At 38.8% G+C, this 21,237-nt stretch overlaps 1 protein-coding gene across 1 annotated transcript in view; it reads right to left on the minus strand.

The window, feature by feature from the left end:
- NEK11 (NIMA related kinase 11) overlaps positions 1-21,237 on the minus strand; it is a 233,818-nt gene that overhangs the window by 103,036 nt on the left and 109,545 nt on the right. The window lies entirely within an intron of this gene.

Consider the following 21,237-nt stretch of genomic DNA (forward strand, 5'->3'; position numbering starts at 1 on the left):
TTTCGAGTCTTTGGGGGTCTATGTATGTCTAGTCTAGTGAAAACTAGTCTAGTCTAGTCTAGTGAAAACTTGTTGGCATTTCCCAGCCTGCATTATCAGAAGTAGAAATTCATTGTGTTTTATTATTATTATTATTTTGTGTGTGTGTGTGAGGAAGATCGGCCCTGAGCTAACATCTGCCAATCCTCCTCTTTTTGCTGAGGAAGACCGCCTCTGGGCTAACATCCATGCCCATCTTCCTCTACTTTATATGGGACGCCGCCACAGCCTGGCTTGCCAAGCAGTGCCAAGCACGCCTGGGATCCAAACCAGCGAACCCTGGGCTGCCGCAGCGGAGCACGCGCACTTAACCTGTTGCGCCACCGGGATGGCCCCCTCCATTGTGTTTTATAAGATGCTACATTTTATTTCTATTTTTTAAATTTCTTTTCTAACTTCTCTTCTCAAATATTATATTCCATAAGTTACATTATTTTTGCCACTGTATCCTCAACATCTAGAATAGTACTTTGCATGTGATTTTTAAAATTGTTAAATAAAAATATTAATTCTTTAAAAATATTATAAAATATTTTTTCAAAACTATTAGGCCTTGTTATCAACAATGTATAAAAAAGTCCTGTTTTTTCCCACACTTGCTAACACTGTTAGCAGTGTTGAGAATATACTGACCATATACTCTCAGTCTTGTAAATATTTGCCTGTTTTACAAAAAAGTGAGATATTATGGTTTTAATTTTTATTTATTTAATAATCAATGAGGTTGAATCCCTCTTTATTAGCCATTTGTGTATCACAAAATTGTTTGGCAATTTTCTTTGCTCATTTTTCTATTGGGTTATTTTTCCTTTTCTTATTGATATGAGTCAAGGGCCAGCCCAGTGGTGCAGTGGTTAAGTTTGTATTCACCTAGAAAACTAGAATTGCATTTATTCTATCAGTACATTAAGTGCCTTTGTCAAATGCACCTAATTTTTCAAAAGCCATTCAACTAAAAATAATTTTATATCTTCCCAAGGGAAAATTAAACAAAATAGGAATATATTCATCTAAGAATATAACTAGAGATACTAAAATAGAGATAGCTATACGTATAATTTATCAGTGTTGACACGGAACAATCCATCTAAAGATCTGCTCTGAAATTCCACGCCACCAGGGAAAGAGTACATTTTACCGTCACTATACCTCCAGTGTCTGAAGGTTTTATTTCTATGACGATAAAAGCTGAAACTCAACCTGCTCTAAAGTGTTAATTGCACTTGCTGATGCTACAGCTCTCCTAGGACTATTTTTCTGAAAAGTTAAAGAGTAACACCAAATAATTGATCAGACAACTTGCATCTCAATTAGGATTCCTCAGTGATGAAAAGCTGCTGTGCCTGGCGAACGCTGGAGCCAGGCATTTGGGTGACTGATGTAGAAACTCCCAAACTCTTTGGGGGAAATATACAAGTAAATGAATACACTTCACCACCCAATTACCTCCGCAGGAGGCCCCTCGAACAATTTCAAGATCTTACATCCACCTACTTAGCCCATAAAATGCTGTCGATTAAAGCAAAAACGTGCATCATCTCAGTAAGACTGCAGATTTTTATGACCATTACAATAACACTGGCAACATTATTTCTGCTTCTTAATGATTTTACAGTCGTGAAATTCAAATAGAGTACGGTTTTTACCTTAGAACACCCTATACATGAAGGGGGCTCCCGCTGCTTCATTACCCTTTTCTCCAGTTTATTAAAAATTGTTTAACAGGGAAGTATAAATGGAGAAGTTATTCATGATATCCAGGAATATTTAATGCTTGTGCTTTCAGTGTCTCACTTCATGCCTAAAAGAATGGTTCTCAAAGAGTGGTCCAGGGGCCCCTGGGAGTCCCTGAGACCCTTTCAGGGGAGTCCAAAATCTAAACTCCTTTCATAACAATACTAAGACGTTATTTGCCTTTTTCACTCTCAACCTCTCACGAGTATCCACTGGAGTTTTCCAGACACTATATGACACGAAACATCACGATAGTCTAAATTCAAAGCAGATATGAGGATCCAGCTTCTATTAAGCCAGTTATTTTTTAAAACTTGTAAAAATGCAAAACAATGCCACTCTTCTCATTAATTGTTTTTTCTTTTGCTGAGGAAGATTTGCCCTGAGCTAACATCCACGGCCAATCTTACTCTTTTTTTTTTGTATGTGGGCCACCACCACAGCATGGCCACTGACAGATGAGTAGTGTAGGTCTGCACCTGGGAACCGAACCCAGGCTGCTGAAGAGGAGTGTGCCGAACCTAACCACTAGGCCACCAGTGCTGACCCTCACTTAAATTTTTTTATTTTGGAAAATGTAGTTAATTTTCATAATATGTGACAACATGGATGAAACTTGAGGACATTATGCTGAGTGAAATAAGCCAGTCACAGAAAAACAAATACTGCATGATTCCACTTACATGAGCTATCTAAAATACTCAAATTCATAGAATCAAAGAGTAGAATGGTGGTTGTCAAGGGTTGGGGGGAGAGGGAAATGGGGAGTTATTAATCAATGGGTGTAAAGTTTTAGTTAAGCAAGATGAGTAAGTTCTAGAGATCTGCTGTATAACACTGTATTTATAATCAACAATACTATATTGTACACTGAAAAATTTGTCAAGAGGGTAGATCGCATGTTAATTGTTCTTACCATAATAAAATAAAATTTAAAAAATGAAAATAAAGTAGCAAAAATACTAATAACAAACAAACAAATAAAAGTAATGAAGGGGTATATGTCCTACCAAATATTTAAACATATTAAGACACTACAGTAATAACAATTATTTAATCTAGTGAGGAAATCAAGTCCAGTAGTAATATAAATATATAAACAGGAATTTTATGCACAAAACTGGTGTATATTTCAATTATATGTGGAGAAATAATCACTTATAAAACAAAAAAATGATTTTCCTAACAAATATGCTATTTATGTTAACGTAATAAGTTTATTACTATTTTTAAATAACTGTTTTTTAAATTCTCAGTTTTTCTTTCTGATATAGCATATGTATATATCTATAATCACATAAACAAAAGCTCTTTGGTGTCCTGAATGATTTCTAAGAATGTAAAGGTGTCCTGAGACCAAAAAGTTTGAAAACTGCTAGCCTAGGGTTCATTCAACAGCTGGGCCCCCTGGCTCTGGGCTGTCTCTTCTCTTTTGTACATCATTATCGAGAACTTCTAAAACAGGCAGTAGGAAGAATGTGGACTTCTTAGTCAGGCAAAACTAATATCAAATTCTGGCTTTGCCTCTTACTAGCTGTGTGACTTTGTGTGAGCCATTAAACTTCTCTGAACCTTAGTCACGTCATCTAAAATGGAACTGACATTCTCAAACTATCTCCCCCAAGATATTTGTCAATACAACAGAAAAAACAGTCAATTTACAATGGTGGTATCTGCAAGGAAGAGACCACCTTAAGTGATCAAGGTTTACACCAGTAGTAATAAGACAAGTCAATATCATGGACTCCACCTGATACGATGCAGTGAGAAGGACATAACATCACTTCTAGGTAGTCTTTCCCAGAATTCATAACCTTAATCTACCCTTGAGAAAACATCAACAAACCCACACAAGAGACGTGCTACAAAATAAGTGACCAGTACACACTAAAAGTGTCAAGGTCATGAAAGACAAGGAAAAACTGAGGGAACGTCACAGATTGTAGGAGACTAAGGACACAACAGCTAAACACAATGTGAAATCCTGGATTGGACCCTGGAACAGAAAAAGGACATTGGGGGAAATCTGGTAAAATTGAAGTAAGATTTAAACTTAGTTAATAGTATTGTACTGATGTTACTTTTCTGGGTTTTGATTATTGTACTTGGTAACAAAGATGTTAACATTAGGGGAAGCTGAGTGAAGAGTACATAGAAACTTACTGTATTTTTTTGCAACTTTTGTAAGTCTAAAATTATTTCAAAATAACAAGTTAAGAAGTCAATTAATCAAATGGAGGCAATAATATCTTCCTTACAGCATTGTATGAATTTAGAGGGAACCAATGTAAAATGTTTTCCACAGTACCTAGACTACAAATGGAGGTTACTGTTTTCATTCTTCTGCTCAAAGCCTTTCAGTGGCTTCCCATCCTTTCATGAAAAAAGTTTCTATTTCATAGGCTAACATATTTAAGATCCTACATAGCCTGACTCTAAATTATCTTTATAGCTTTAACTATTTTTTTATTGTGGTAAAATATATATAACATAAAACTTACCATTCTAACCATTTTAAGTGTATAGTTTAGTGGCATGAAGTGCATCCAGACTGTCGTGCAACCATCACCACCATTCATCCCAGAGCTTTTTAATCTTCCCAAACTGAAACTCTGTACCCATTAAACAATAACTCTCTAGTCCCCTCTCTCCCCAACCCCTAGCAACCATCATTCTACTTTCTGTCTCTATGAATTTGACTGCTCTAGGTAGTTCATATAAGTGGAATCATACAATTTTTGTCGTTTTGTAACTGGCTTATTTCCTTTAGCATGAAGGTTCATCCAGTTTGTATGTGGGTGTGTGTCAGAATTTCATTCCTTTTTAAGGCTGAATAATATTACATTGTATGTATAGACCATATTTTGTTTATCCATTCATCCATTGATGGGCATTTGGGCTGTTTCCACCTTTTGGCTACCTTGAATACTGCTACTATGAACATGGGTGTACAAGTATGTGTTTGAGTCATTGCTTTCAATTCTTTTGGGTATAAACTCAGAAGTGGAACTATTGGATAATATAGTAATTCCATGTTTAATTTTTGGAGGAACCACCATCCTATTTTCCACTGTAGCTGCACCATTTTACATTCCTGCCAGCAGTGCACAAGGTTCCAATTTCTCCACCAATACTTATTATTTTCTGTTTGTTTGTTTTTTTAAATAATAGCCATCCTAATGAATTAAGTGGCAAGTTGTGGTTTTTATTTGCATTTTCCTAACAGTTAGTGATGTTGAGCATCTTTTCATGTGCTATAGGATATCTGAATATCTTCTTGAGAGAAATGTCTATTCAAATCCTTTGTCCACTTTTTAATTGGTTGCTTGGTTTTTTGTTGTTGTTGAATTTTAACAGTTCTTTATATATTCTAGATATCAATCCCTTATGAGATATGTGCTTTGCAAATATTTTCTTCCATTCTGTGACTTGCCACTTTACTATGTTGATAGTGTCCTTTTGAGGCAGAAAAGTTTTCAATTTTGATAAAGTCCCAATTTATTTTCTTCTTTTGTTGCTCATGCTTTTGGTGTCATATCCAAGAAATCATTGCCAAACCCAATATCACGAAGCTTTTCCCCTGTTTTTTCCTAAGAGTTTTATAGTTTTAGCTCTGAACCATTTTGTTCTGAAACCATAATTTCTGGAGATCTTTAGTCTTTAAAATAGGGAGATTATCTTGGAATTTTACCCAAATTAAGGGATTCAGTGCACCCATCAAATTTTTACCATAGCTTCTTCATTCCTGAGTTCTTAATTTTGATTTTGTTCTTTAAACTACTGAAGCCTACTGAAGGGGTACCTAAGGGTTATTGTAAATATTCAATAAGATTACCTTTTGACCTTGTTATGAAAAGAATTTAATCTTGTCAATTTGCTGTTTTCTTGCTTAACCTGAGGGGTGACTCAAGGGTCACAAAGTTTATGAGCTTGTTTCACAGAAGAAAAAGAACCCCTTCAAGGATCACCAGATAACAAGCCCCCCAGCTGCTGCTGATGCCCAGAAGTCGGATTGCCCAAGGGCTTATCAGGAGTGAAAGAAACACAGATTACCCCTTTCTTTCTCTGAAACTCCTCCCACCAAGCCCCTTAGCTCCATAAAACCCCCTGCTTTCTTCTCTTGTTAAGGCAGATTTGAGAGAACCTATCCTCCTGCCTTCCCGTTTTGGACAGTTCGAATAAACCTTTCTCCCTCTCCAAGCACCAATGTCTCAGTGATTGGCTTACTGTGCCTCAGGCACATGAACTTGACATTAAGAGGTTCAGTATCACTATCAGCAGTTATTTCCAAAAGGACCTCCTGAGTGTTATACTTTCTAAGTTATTATAAGCCTGAGAATGCCTGTCTTTGTTATGTCTTACTCAAAGGACAGTTTAGCAGTATATGAAATTATTTTTACACTCTAACCTCATATTTGTAGACATTATTCTACTGACTTCTAGCACTTCATTTATCCCATTTACCATATCTTCTCTTTTCATTCTTAATTAGCTGTATTTAATCAGAAAGAGCTTAAGAGTGCTCCATTCCTTGAATCCTCTCATGTTTACAACTGTCTTCCAGAATGACCCTCCCACAGTCTTCCCCATCTCAGTGAGTGGCAAGTCTGTTCCTTCAAGAGCTCAGGCCAAAAACTTTGGTGTCATCCTTGACTCTATTCTTTCACTCTAACTCTACTTCTATCATGTCAGAAATTCTGTCAGCTATAGTTACAAAATAATATTCGGAATTCAGCCATTTCTCACCACCACACCACCACTACCACACTGGTCCACACTACCATTGCTTCTTTCCTGGATTACTGCAATAATTGGTCTCTTTGTTTCTAGCTTTCCTACCCTCAGCATATTCTCAACATAGTAGTTATAACAATCCTGTTAAAACACGTGACAGTTCACGTCATGCCTCTGCCAAAACCCGCCACTGCCTGCTCCATGTTACTCAGAGTAAGAGTCAAACTTCTTTCCATGTTCTCCAACGCCCTACATGACCATGTCCCCCATGATTTGACTTCATTTCCCACTGCTCTACTCCTCATCCACCTCACTCCAGCCCACTGACTTTGCTGCTCTTTGAACACGCCAGGCACACTCTTGCCTTAGGGCTCTGCACTTGATGTCTCCTCCACTTGGAACAATCTTGCCCAAGATAGGCAATGGCTCACTCATTCAATTTCTTAAGTCTATTTTCCAAACTCACTTTTTTGGTCCATCTAAAATTTCAACCCCTTGCTGAAGCTTTCTATCCTCCTTCTTGCATTATTTGTTCTCTTGAGTACCCATCACTTTCCAATATACTATGTATTTTACATATTTATCATATTTTCTGTTCATCTCCCCCAGCTGAATATAGGCTCTACAAAAGCAGGGACTTTTGTCTACTTTGTTCACTCCTGAATCCTCAGTGCATAGGACAATGCTGGGCATATGTGAGTGCTTGATCAATAGATTTTGAGTAAATGAATAAATGGGGTCATATTCCATCCTTATTTATTTGCTACTAATGAATTTTTGCTTTTTTTTTATTGAGGTCACATTGGTTTATAACCATGCAAATTTCAGGTGCACATCATTATAATTCAGCTTCTGTATAGACTGCATCATGTTCACCACCAAAAGTCTAGTTGCCATCCGCCAACCTACATATGTGCCCCTTTACCCCTTTCACCCTCCCCCTACCTCTTCCCCTCTAGTAACCACCAATCTGTTCTCCTTATCTATGTGTTTCTCATCCACATATGAGTGAAGTCATACAGTAATTGTCTTTCTCCATCTGACTTAATTAATTTTTGCTTTTTAAAAACAATTTCTAGATCATGTTAAATTTTGGAGGGGAGAGAGTCTATGATTCAGCCTTACTTGATCAACTTATCTTGAAGTCTCAGCATTGAGCATCTTATATCATTTATACCCTTTTCAAGCCCTTTCCTACAGGATTGGCCCGGTTGGTCTGGTCCTTTCATGGCACTACCTCCTCCTGCCAAGCTCTAACTGTGCTCCTAAAAATTCCTACTTAAAATAATCTCTTTAGTCTTTTCTAAGCTTTGGAATTATATCCATTCTTTCAAAATTATTGTAGACATCCCTCAGATTCTACATTCCCTGATGGCATTTTTTTTTTTTTTAAAGATTTTATTTATTCAGTTTTTCCCCCCAAAGCCCCAGTAGATAGTTGTACGTCATAGGTTCACATCCTTCTAGTTGCTGTACGTGGGACTCGGCCTCGCGTTGGACAGAGAAGTGGTGCCTCGGGGCGCTCCCGGGATCCGAACCCGGGCCGCCAGCATCAGAGCGCGTGCACTTAACCGCTAAGCCACGGGGCCGGCCCTGTGATGGCATTAATACATATTTTCCAAAGTGGCTAACAGAATACATTGAACTTAGTAGATCCTCAGTAAATATTTGTTGATATATATATTGATGTAGAAAGTTAAATATAATCACAGGCAGTATGTGATTAAGAGTAGGAGAGACATAAAGTGCTATGGGCATTGAAGGGTGAGAAAAAAAGTATTAGCCTGGACTGACTATGAAAGACGCTGTAAGCCTTTAACATCAACAAAAATTAGTAATATAGTATTAAAATAATTTTTATAATTATTAAGCATTCCAGCAACTGTTCTGAGTGTTTTATATATGTTATTTTATTTATTCCTCATAACAATGCTATGACATAGATATTGTTCCCATCTTATGGATGAGGAAGCTGAGGCACAGAGGTTTAAGTTATTTCACCCAAATTACACAGTTAGTGATTGGCAAATCCAGAACACGCCTTCAGATAATCTGACTATACAACATGCTCTCTTGATCACTACCTGAAAACTGGTTAAATGGTTCATGTTTTTATGACTAAAGGAAGTATGTTAGTTTCCTAGGTCTGCTGTAACAAAGTATCACAACCTTAGCGGCTTAAAACAACAGAAATTTATTCTCTCCCAATTCTGGACGTCAAAAGTCCGAAATCAAGGTGTCAGCAGGATTGGTTCCCTCTGGAAGCTCTAAAGGAGCATCTGTTCCACGCCTCTTTCCTAGCTTCTGGTGGCTGTTGGCAATCCTTGGTACTCTTTGGCTTGTAGATGCATCACTATAATCTCTGCCTCCATCTTCACATTGTCTTGTCATTGTATCTCTCTGTCTGTTTTCTCTTCTCTTACAAGGACTTGTCATTGGATTTAGGGCCCATTGCAATCTTGGGTGATCTCATCTGACAATCCTTACCTTAATTACATCTGCAAAGGCCTTTATTCCAAATAAGATCACAGTCCGAGTTTCCTAGTGGACATATCTTTGGGGGACCACAATTCAACGCACTTCAGGAAGTAATTAAAGGGTTGAGGAAAACTTCACTGTCAGCTCATAAGAGTAGAACCAAACATTCCTTGCTTACTACTGTAGGTATTCTGTATTCCCTGTTACCAGCACAGTAGGCACCCAATAAATATTTGTTGAAGATTGAATGTTGAGGAAAGCGGTGTTCAGGGAAAGCTTTGCTAGAGGATGTGAAAGGCAATTGCCTATGAGCAGGAAGATCAATTAGGATACAAAGGTACAGGGATATAACGGTACCTACAAATGTACAAGGATAATGGCAGTGGGAAATTCCTAAAAGGAAGAATTCAGAATTCCTAAAAAGAAGCCTAGAAAGAAGAAGAAGAAAAAAAACCAGGTAGTTTTGAAATGATTTCTACAGAACCAGACACGGCAATAGCTTTTGAAGTTCAGAGAGGCAAATTGCCACTTGAGAAAATAAAGTCAATTATAATAAATCTTACAGAGGAAAAAGAAACACCACTGGCTATTTTTTTTTTTTGATCACTATAAAGAACATAAAATTTCAATCACATAGGAACTGAAAGAAATGGATGTTGTTTAGGCCACACAAACGTCTTGGAGATGGGACTCATAAAGCAGGCCTCTCTATATGGCAGGCTCTGTAATAAACAGACCGTTACCCAACAACACACAAGAGGCACACCACACGTAATGGCTTTCCAGGCCAGCTCTTTCCTGGTCCAACTCTTAGGCCTCTCTCTGCCTGCGTAAGCCTTATTAACTCAGGTTTTGGTAACTTGCTCCACAGATGTCACTAATGACTGTTACCTATTTCACCGGATGCTTCATCGATAATTAAATTCTATTCCTCCTTTAGCCTTGTGTAATCTGCTGGTTTGAACACTTCCGACTTATTAACATGATCAACTGGCTTTCAATAAACGCAATTCATGTCCTTCGCTGGTTGAGAGGGAACTGTTATTAGATAAAGTTGGAAAGAGCTCTGGGGCTTTCACCTGCCGTACGTTTAGCCTGAGGCAGTGTAATGGCATGGCGGTGCTGGGCCCTGATACAATCTCGAGGTAGGACTGCGATGAAACACCTGTAATCATTTCTTCTATTTAGCAGAAAGCTGTCTTCTATTTAGGAGAAAATAACTTTCTGTGGACTATAAAAGTTATGGACTTGGGGCCAGGTCCCAGTTCAACAATATCTCTTTCACCTTCACCTCTTTGCACCTCAACGTCCTCATCTATAAAAAACGGTTGTCAGTATTTGAGAATTTCATCAAATGGATCCTTCTTCCCAAGTAAGAACTAGAAAATGAGGAAAACAGAATTTTGTGTGAGGTTGATTTTTAGAAAGTTAAAACATAAGGTCAACATTTAATAATTGTAGTGATTATTGAAACAGGCTTCCTGCTAGACTTACCCACGGAACTTTAAAAAAATTTAGGCACAGATTTTATCCTAGAGCAGTGCTGCCCAGTAGGACTTTCTGTGATGATGAAATGTTTCTACAAGTGTGCTGTCCAATATGGTAGCCACTAACCACATGTGACTCTTCAGTATTCCCCCCTCCCCAGTTTTATTGATATATAATCAACTTATAACATTGTATTAGTTTAAGCACTTGAAATGTGACTAATGTGACTCAGGAACAGATTTTAAATTTTATTTAATTTAACTTTAAATAACCACATGCGGCTAGTGGCTATCAAATTGGACAACACAGTTCTCGGCAAATTGTTCTTAGTGTGTGCTTCTCAAATCAGCAGCAGCAGCAGCACCAGGGAACTTGTTAGAAATGCAAATTCTTGGGCTCCATCCCAGACCTACTGAATCAGAAGCACTGCGGGTGGGGCTCTGCCAGCACTGTGCTGGTAAATGTTTAACAACTGGCTCTTGGGGAGAAGGAAGCCCTGATTAGTAGCATTTGCCAGTTTCCCTGGTGTAAATACTCTCACCATAGCTGATTTCAAGCTACCCGCTTGCTATCACTGAACACGATATTGGAAGGAAATGTATACAATAAGCCCCAAGAATCCATAAGGGATTTTGATAAGCAGCCCAACTGGAAAGACTGAACCCAGAACAGATACAGGCAAAGTCACCTTGAGGAGCCAGGTGGCCACCTCAGCCTCTTTGTTTGAGGCAGCCTGACTCAGACCATTAAGACCTGCTCACTCCTGAGTATGGACAAGCCTGAGCTCTGGTCCCTCAAAGTGGAGGGTCACATTCAGCCATTGCAAACCTTCCCCCACCTTGAGAAGATAAATGACATCACAGGCATAACCCACTCTACAGGCAGACCCAAGATACAAGATATAAGACCCAATACTGGCCCTTTGACTACAATTCCCACTATTCTCTCCCACTTAAAAAAGGGAGTGGGAATTATATTATTATTAGGATAATCTAGAATCTGCTCCAATTAATTTTTATTTTAAGAAAAACTTTTACAAATTTCAGAAAATTTCTGAAGACTTTTTATAGCTATTTACAACATACAGTAGTCAAAAAATACTGTTTGAATAAGCCGCTAAGTCACTTCTAGGGCATGCCCTTCTTTAAGATAAATATGGCCTGTCTATCACACCAGATTTGTGGTAAGAATCAAATGATTTAACTATGTGCATAAAATCATATCTGGAATATTCTAATTCCATGTGCAGCCCTAAGGGAGGCAAAATCATATGCTCATTTGAAATGAACACAGACTTTTCCCTATCTTAGAAATCTATGCTATGGAAAGCAGCCTGCTGAAATTTCTTTATATTCTAACGAAAGGGAAAATAATAGAAAGAATTCACAGCAACTTGTCTAAAACCAGGAGGTCACTTATACATACAGCCTCCAAGGTAGAAAAAAGAACAAATCCCTGTGATCAGACAAACTCCCTGATTTCACTACAAACCCAAAGCAGAGTTCCATTAAAATAACTGCATGCATTACCTAAATATTTCCATTGCAAAAGTCATAGTTATGCCTACCAAGTTCTATATTTTAATCTACTGAGTTTGGCCTAAATCCCAAATAAAACTACAGTGGAAAAACTAATGTATATTCTTGCCCTTATTATGCTCCTTAGCACAAAATATATTTACATTTACAATGTATTTAGAGAAAATAGCTGGAAATTTTAGCTGCCAATTTATGGGCTTGGGATGGCTGGCAAAGGAGCATCTTTTAAAGAAAGAACTTTGTCCCAGGTTCTACTTCAGGGTCTAACAGTGGCACCTCTGACCCACCAACAGGAGGACACACACACATCTGAAGGGACTGGGCTTTGATTCTGGGAGCTGTCTACAATCTTGACAAAGAGGATAATTTTTCTTGGTGCAAAACTAACTGGTCCAGATGGACAGCATTAATACCATAATTTGATAAGGGGAACTAAGCAGCCTGAGTAATTTTATATTTCTCATAAATGCAAAAACTATAACAAATAAAAGTATTATATTCCAAATTATACATAATTCATATAGTGAAGGTACTTATAAGCTATAATCAGAAGGTCTCTTAGGTGGTTAAAATATTATTCATCACCAATTCAAAGGTTTTATGTGGAACTTGAGAAAACATTGCAACTTGCTTTGACATTGTATTTTTTTAGTAAGAGACTGTTGCGCACTTTCCGTGTTTCATGTACTGTGCTAAGCTCTTTGTGTACCATCTAATTTATTCCTCACTAATCCCCCCAAACTTGGGTATTATTATTATTCCCAGTATACAATTCAGAAAACTGAGCCTTGGAAATACTAACTTTTTTGCCCAAGTTCACACAACTGGTAAATAGCAGAAGTGGGAAAAAGACAAGGTCTGGCTCCAAATCTCTTTCAAGTACACCAGTGGCTTCCAGTCTAGTAGACTTTTGTGAAATGTCTATGGATATTCCAGGAGTTTTAGTCATTTTTACTTTGAACATATTGGAGGTAAGGTTACTCTAAGTTAGAGAAAAGTATTGAATTACAGACTGTTTATCCGAATACTATTTTATTCATCTCAAGTATATGGAATGACTCAAATGAACCACTGTGGCATCTATGGAGGGGTGCCTCTCAGATCTACTTCCAAGAACTTGCAGATTAGCTGCAAGGCATGCAGTGAGCCGACAGCCTCCAGCTGCAGCATTTGAGGATCTGCTGAGCATTTGAGCTGGTGGGCATAGTAGGGCACAGCATTTTGGCCCAATGTGGGATTCCTCTATGGGAAATCTTTGACCCAGCACTCCCCATTGGGCTGACTGAGGCTGTCTCAGAGCTCCAGTGAAGTCTGAGGCTCTTCCTACCCACTCCTCCTTCCTTCCTGCTTGCCTTTCATAGATGTCAGACCCACAGCACAGTCTGAAGACTCTCTCTGCCTACTCCCGATCCCACTCCCAGTTTTCTTTCAATAGACGTTACCCTCACTACAGCTCTTGTACTTCTAACTCTGTCTTTGTATTTCCCTCCCAGAGGATGCAGCCAACACAACCACTAAAAAGTCTCTTCACATAGAGGTCCTACCAAGCCTGTTATTAAAAAATGAACAGTAATCCACCAACCAGTACTTGCTCATGCTCTGTCATATCTAAAGTGCTGTCATGGATTTCATGGGGAGACTAAGCTGATGCAAACAAAAGAGACAAGTGTGCATCTGTGACACAGACTATACTCATTAAACTTCTTTGTTTTCATTAATGTATACACTTAGCAAATACGCGAAGGAGTCTGGGAGGATTACCTTATGGTAATGTGCCCACTTCTACTAAACTACATACTGTCCTATGGTTATTGCAGAAGAAGAAACCACATTTTCGCACTGTTAGTGGCTTACATAAGATATTATTTAACCATAGGGCTATCTATAAAGAAAGAGGCAATGGCTAAGGGACTCAAAAGTCATGCACGGATGATTTCTATTCCCATATCTCCAAAACTCCTCCTTTATTTTTCATCTTTCTGTTATCCATCTGGTAAAATTAGATTGCCATCTCCCTTAAGAAGAAAGAGAAAAAGTATATAGGTGAACACCAACGCACACAAATTAGCCTCTCCTGGCAACTGGCTATTCTACTGTTTCCCCAACCTAATTAATCCCTGCAAGAAATGTATGCTGTTTATGACAAAAAGCATTAGTGTTCTCTATAGGATTTTTTCCCTAGGTTTAGTCATTCATTCAAAAAATATTTACCAAGCATCAACTCCAAGCTAGTCACTGTGTCAGCAGGTGGGAATAAAACGGTGACCAAGACAGACGTGGGCCATGCTCTCACTGAACGCAGAGTCTAGCTCAGTGCTTTTCAAACCTTAATGTGCATACAAATCACTGAGATTTTGTTAAAAATGCATCTTCTGATGCAGTACGTCTAGGATGGGATCTGAGATTCTGCTTTTCTAACGAGCTCTCAGGATGCCAGTGATGCCGGTCCTCGACCACCCTTTGAGTAACAAGGAGCTGGCTTACTAGCTCTGAGCTGCTGTGCTGTGACACAGTCCTATGCTGCGAGTGCCTCTCAGAGATGCCATCAAATTTGAAGCAATGAATACAGTCAATATAACAGGAAGCATACACTTTTACCATGATGCCTATCAGGTAGAATTCTGAGCTGAGAGATCAATGATTGTAGGAGCATGATTTACTGAGAGTAACAAGTGAGAGGTGAGATATGGAATGACAACAAGGTGGCTTCAAACAATGATGGAGTTCCTGGGAACAGGTGCGAAGGTGGCCTGTGAACATGTTTGCACAGTGGGGGCACTGACCCAGTCTCCTTGTCAATAACATACACCTAATAGGGCCAAGGGAAACATTAAAAATTTTTTTTCCAAAACATGCTTTTTCTTAACCACTAGTCACTTTCTAGCCCTCTCGAGTATACCATTAAAATTTCTCATCCAGGGTGCCATAAGCACACAAAGGATACTCTTGTTCAAAATATGTAGTCTCACAAATAAAAGAGGCCAAATATATAACGATAGACCATATGTTCATAAGCAACTGCTTATGCAAATTGTCGTATTGTTGTATCTTAAAATGGGGTTGTGGGGAGGTGGAGGGTAGAAGGAAGGAAGGGAGTTAATTTAATTCTAAGCTATTTGAAGCCAGGAAAAGAGGCCATGTGGAGTTAGTTAGGAGGAGGAATTGAGTTTGTTCATTTTTCCTAGATTTAAAACAGAAAATTAATCTGAGCTATAAAAAGGGTAAAATCACTTTGATCTCCACAACCCCAAACTCTCAGGTGCAAAATGCAGTGAAGGATTGCAGGTATCTTAAACTCAACTACAAATATGTACTTAGCTATCTAATCTTTAATAGTAAGAAGAAACTCCCATTAATAATTTAAAGAAGCCATGGCCAGAAAAAGAAACCTAAACAAGTCAAGGGGTTAGCAGGAAAGGATGATCAAGGTTAGCTGTGAAGCTGGGTGTGTAGATTTACACCGCACATTCATAGAAATGTATTCTTACATGTGGACACCAACGCACAGAAGAGTAAGATGAATTTATGAAGAACCTGTCCTGTAACCTCAGAGACAAGTCCAACTGGTGAGCTGTAAATGCTGGCAACATCACTAACACACCTTCTGCAGACAGACGCAGGAAAATTGACTTTTCAAGAATAAGTCAAATTCATTATACTGCTCACACATAGACATACTACTTTGAAACACGACAATCATTTTGGATCTTTTTGTAGGATCCCTATTTTTCTATTTTGAATTTTTTTTTTAGAAGCAAGAGAAAAAGAGCAGTTGGTAAAAAATGCTATTAGTCATGAGTGACAAAAGGTATTAGATACTGCTGCCACAGTTCCTTGCCAGAAAGGTTTTGTTTTTTGTTTTTTTCTGGAGATGTGTTATTTCATTTCAAAAAATGAAAGAGTTTGACAAGTGAATCTAGGAGGTGGCTGATACTGATGTGGCCCTCACGGCCACAAAACAAAACAGAAAGTCCTTTTACAAAGATCAGAGAGGACAAATTTAAATGCTATCACAAATACATAAATTAAAGTCTGGCCTAAACACCAAAGCCAAATATTTTAATCATTTCAACAAAACATTAGCAAATGAATCAAAGATGCTTATGTGATTGGAAGCAGATACTATCCCATGCAGCTGTATTGGTTTTCTAAGGCAACTTATCTTCCTTTGGGCATCACAGCGATGCCCTCCAGCTGGAGGCCGCATGAGCCCTAAGCACAACTGTGAAACTCGCATGCATAGAAAATAATTTTAACAATTAAAGGAAACCATACCATGGCATGTCCAAAACGCTGTCTGAAGCACACATTATATGAGGTTTCAGTCTATTATATTTGTGTTGATCCTACCTTAAAGCCATGATTAATGCTTATTTAACTTTCTGCTTGACTGATTGATTCCAAACCTGAACCATTATAGGCCAAGCAAGGCCACTTAAGGAGCTCCCTGCCCTACCAGCAGGTACCTTAGTTTAATAACTACTGTCTAATTGATATTTAGCTAAGGGATGGACCATGGGATCACATACCACTTTTCCAGGTGAAAAACATATTTTGAGAGGTCCATGGGTGCAGATTTTCATAACTGATGTTCTGGAGACTGATTTTCCTCATTTCTATTATGTCTGCTTAGGACACAATAGTAAAGTGGCTGGTGGGGGGCAGGAGTTATTCTGCACCCACTTTAATTTTTCAAATTGGGTATAATCTTTTAAATTTCAGTTAGAGGCACCTACCCAGCTTGTCATGAGGAAGGAACACTCTGAATTATTAAACATGCCTCAGCGTGGAGAATCGGCACATCTTCAGTCAATATTAGATTTATTCTCATTACCTCTAGAGCTCAGAAATCTAGAGAGTGACTGCAGGAGCCTTTATTCCTGGGAGTAAACATGAGTCGGGTGGAAACACCAATGTAACTCAGTGGAATATGTGACAAATATGAAATAAAACCATCAATTTATATTTATACATTAAGTCTTTAAGACATCTAAAGTCTGGAAGAGATGCAAGATCTAGGAACATGGAAGTGACCCCCTGCACTTGGTCTTCTTTCCTAAGGGCTAATGAGCCGGGCAGCTCCACCAGCTTCTCTGTCTCAGGTTGGGTTTTGGAGTCTGGGCTATTACCTTTTGTTCCATTATGCTCAGGCTGCTTTAGCGGGTACTAGGTCCTTTCAGATCTGCTGGTATGGGTTCCCTGACACTTCACATGAGCCCTCCGACTATAAAGACAGAAGAGAGGGGCTAAGGAATCCCAGCCCCTGATCTTTAAATAGCCTATTTTCCTCCTGAGAGAAGACCCCAAGACTGTCAACAATCCTTGTGGAAGACAATGTTGTTCAGCTGACATTAGAAGAAAACCCCATGATCATTTTCTGGACTAAGGACTTTGTGTCCCAAGTAATATCTAGAGATCCTCTCAGTTGCTTTCCATCTCCACAACTTCACCCAAATCTCTCTCAGCTATTCATCAGCTAAAACACAGACTGATGGACATTACTCATAATGTTTTCTTTTTCCTTTCTTTTTTTCTGACCATCTTATCAATGTTTTTTTATTAATCAACTTTATTGAAGTATAATTTATAGACAGTAAAATGTACTCATTTAAAGTACAGAGTTCAATGAGTTTTGACAAACACATGCATCCGGGTAACCATCAGCACAATCAAGATATTGAACTTTTCCATCACCACAAAAGGTTCCCTTGTGCCCTTTTGGAGTCAATTCCCAACACCACGACCCCCAGGCAACTACTGGCCTCATTTCTATCACTATAAATAAGTGCTGCTGATTCTAGAACTTCATAGAAATAGAATCATTCAATAAGAACCCTTTCGTTTGTGGCTTCTTTCACTCAGCACAATGTTTTTAATATTCATTCATATTGTTGTGTGTATTGACAGTTTGTTCCTTTTCATTGCCAAGAAGTATTACATTGCATGGATAAACTACAAGTTTGTTTATCCATTCACCTGTTGATTGATACTTGATTTGTTTCTAAGTTTTGGTACTATGACTGCTAAGAACATTTGTGCACAGATCTTCTTGTAGACATGCTTTCATTTCTCTTAGGTAACTATCTAGAAGTGGAATTTCAGAGTCAATTAAAATTTTCTTTTTTTTAATTAAAACAATAAAAATATATCATTGTCTAGCAGAGTTCAAATCACTTCATTTCCACTTGGACACTTAACGGGAAGAGATGACACCATAAGTCACAGAGCAGCCCACAACTGAAAAGGGCATGCGGACCTCCTATGGGCAAGCAAAGTACAACTCCCTTGAGGTCACAGGGAAGGGGCTCAGGAGTTCCTCAAAGAGTGGCTGAAAAGACAGTAAAGAGGTGAGAGCTGGTAGGGCTCTGGGCGAGCCACCAATGCCTACACCAGTGCAGCTTCTGCAATCTGAACAGCTGGGTTGAGAGCCATGCTCTGGGTGGGCCCAGGGCCCACGAGTATCAGACTATTCCAGCTTTGCAAGAAACACTATTCTGAAACTCAGCTGTGAGTTGCTGAAAATAAGGGTAGAGTGCAAGGAAGTTCCTGGCAAATATTTATGTGCAAGAAATCATCAGTATTACATAAAAGAAGTTAAATTGGGATAATTTCTTTAATGTTCCGGTTGTGCTTTCTCATTTGATTATAATGGTTACCCATGACTTTGGCTAGATTAAATCAGCTAAATGCATATTAGTAGTCAACTAAATGCATATCTAATGTAAATAATGTCTTACCCTGTCTTCTTTCTCTGCAACTAGCTCCTCACATCCCAGAGGGAATTTTCCAATTCAACATCAAAGACTGATTAAACATTTGGTACAGGAGCTTAAAAAAAATGACTGTGTAATTTTATATTACATATACATGCTAGATAAAAAATAAACAAATAAAAACTTCCTCTGGGTGCTGAAAGTTTGGAGTCAATCTTCTAAAAGGCAAAGAGAATGGGGAAAGTAATTAACCACTTCAGAGTTCATCAACAAATTAAAGTCTCATATCTCAAAATTTCATGATTAAGCTATGTGATCACTAATCATCTTGTAAGTTGCCCACCATTCTAACCAGTCATCAATCCAAAGGTTACATTTTTATAGTTGTAAGTATCCCTTTCAATTTAATATTTAAAATAGAATAGAGTTTAGAAAATATGGATTTATAGAGACAAAAAAATAAGACAAATGCTTAAAGTATTTTACAAGGCGTTTGGCCCAACTAAAACTGCTGTTTTTTGGATCTTACAGCTTATTCTGGAGATGTGAGTGGTGTTTCCTCATAGCATGAACAAGGTAGTCAAAGGAGCAGGTTGGCCCATTGCCAGTTTGGCTGGTAAATCAATACAAGGTCTACCATACTGAAACCTCCACGACAAAAGACAAAGGGAGAGGTGAGGAGGACACCAGCTTGAGTCTCCCGGTAGCAGCTGGCACCTCTGGTCAGGGCTAGCTTAAGAGTAATTTGGCTACTACAGTTCACAAAAATTAGCATAGAGACACACAAAGACTCTCTGTCAATTCACTTGACATGTTTTTCTGTTTCTTGCAAATCTATTGCTCCTACCCACCACCTCCAAATACATACACTTTGGGGGAAATGAAAAGAGTGCTGCACTAGAAAGCAGGAGCTTTAGAATCCCTGAGCAAATTACTTAATGTCTTTGGCTTCCCATCTATGAAATGAATAATAAGTACTTTTCCTATTTGAAACCCAGAAGCTGGGCCCAGACTTCTTGATCCTAGACCACCCACTCAATATCCTATCCTGGGGCTTCTTCTCTATAGATAGCAATGGCTCTGCCCTCCAGCAGAGCACAAGCCATCCATACCAGGTGCCACTCAGTGGCCTAACTCTCAGTTTTAGATTCTTGGAAAGAAAGGCCCATGGGCATTTCTATGCCTCCAAATTTTACCTTTGGAAAACACCAAATTATATATTAAAGAAATACCCAAAGAGAGTCTAAGATGCAAATCCACTCTGATATAAATATTTGTTTGTCAATAACACCTGCTACCAGATGGCTTCCACAACACCATTTTTAAAGTTGGCAGATGCCAACCTGAAGAGCTTCGGGTGCTAGTTTCCTTACAGCTGAAGGAGGCAGCACAGGCTCTAACAGCTCTATCAGGAAGACACAATGCAAATTTGGACTAAGATGACCAGCCCACCCAAGTTTCACTACCTTCATTCTTAGTTTGGAAAGAGAACTCAACTACTGCCAAAGAGAGTTGTTATACCATTATGTAGCGATGAGGATGCACCTCGAAGACCTCCAACTACACGGAGTGTAATTGGCCAAGGGCCCCAGCTGCTGTGTTCTGAAATCCATCCCCACATTCTCTCAGAGGCTGCTATGCCTCCCCATGGGACACTGCAGGAGTGCATCAGGGATGCTAAGGCAGGCCTCTGATGACTAACTTTGTTTAAGGACCTCCTGATGTCTTGGCTGCCTCTGTCTGCCTAGCAGACTAGTACACCTCCACTGAACCTCCTCTCCTCTCACTTGGAATAAGACTTGAAACGTGGTCTGATGATTCTCTCGGCCTTTTCCAGCTCCTTTCCTAATTCCTTTCCTGCAGACACTTCCCCTAATAATATCCTTGTACTTTTAGTCTCGACTTGGCATCTGTTTCTCAGAGGTCCTGACTAACATCATTCATTCATTTATTCATCCACTCATTCATTCATTCAATAAATATTTATTGAGTGCCCACAACGCTCCTGGCACTTTGTGCTAGGCACTGGGGAGAGTGGTATAAGACTGAGAAGGCTCCTACGTTCATAACCATCCCCCTCAGGGTCATAAACTGCTTCCCTTTCTTTGGCTCTTACCGTGTGCTGGGCACTGAGCTAAAAGCACATCACATGCCTAGACTCATTTGCTTTTCACAACCACCCTTAAAGGAGGTATTATTCTTGTTTCATGGATAAGGAAACCAAGACCTAGAGAGATTAAGCTGCCAGGGGCTTCCCTGATAGAGCCAGCTTTTATACTCCAAAACTCATGTTTTTAACCATTAGGCTATGATGTATCTCCCCCACTTGGGTGACTGCTCCAAGCACTTTCTTTTCTGGCAATGATTGCACATCTATATAACTGATTTTCCAAAGCCCAACTTCATTTCTTTACTTTAAATTTATGATGGTGTGGGGGATGAGAATTTGCCACCCTAAAATGTGGCTCTTTGGCTTGATTATTTTTAAGAACAAAAGACTCCAAAAGAAACTT

The sequence above is a fragment of the Ceratotherium simum genome, chromosome 5 (assembly GCF_057802395.1).
Source record: "Ceratotherium simum simum isolate JZ-2026a chromosome 5, ASM5780239v1, whole genome shotgun sequence".
Lineage (NCBI taxonomy): Eukaryota > Metazoa > Chordata > Mammalia > Perissodactyla > Rhinocerotidae > Ceratotherium > Ceratotherium simum.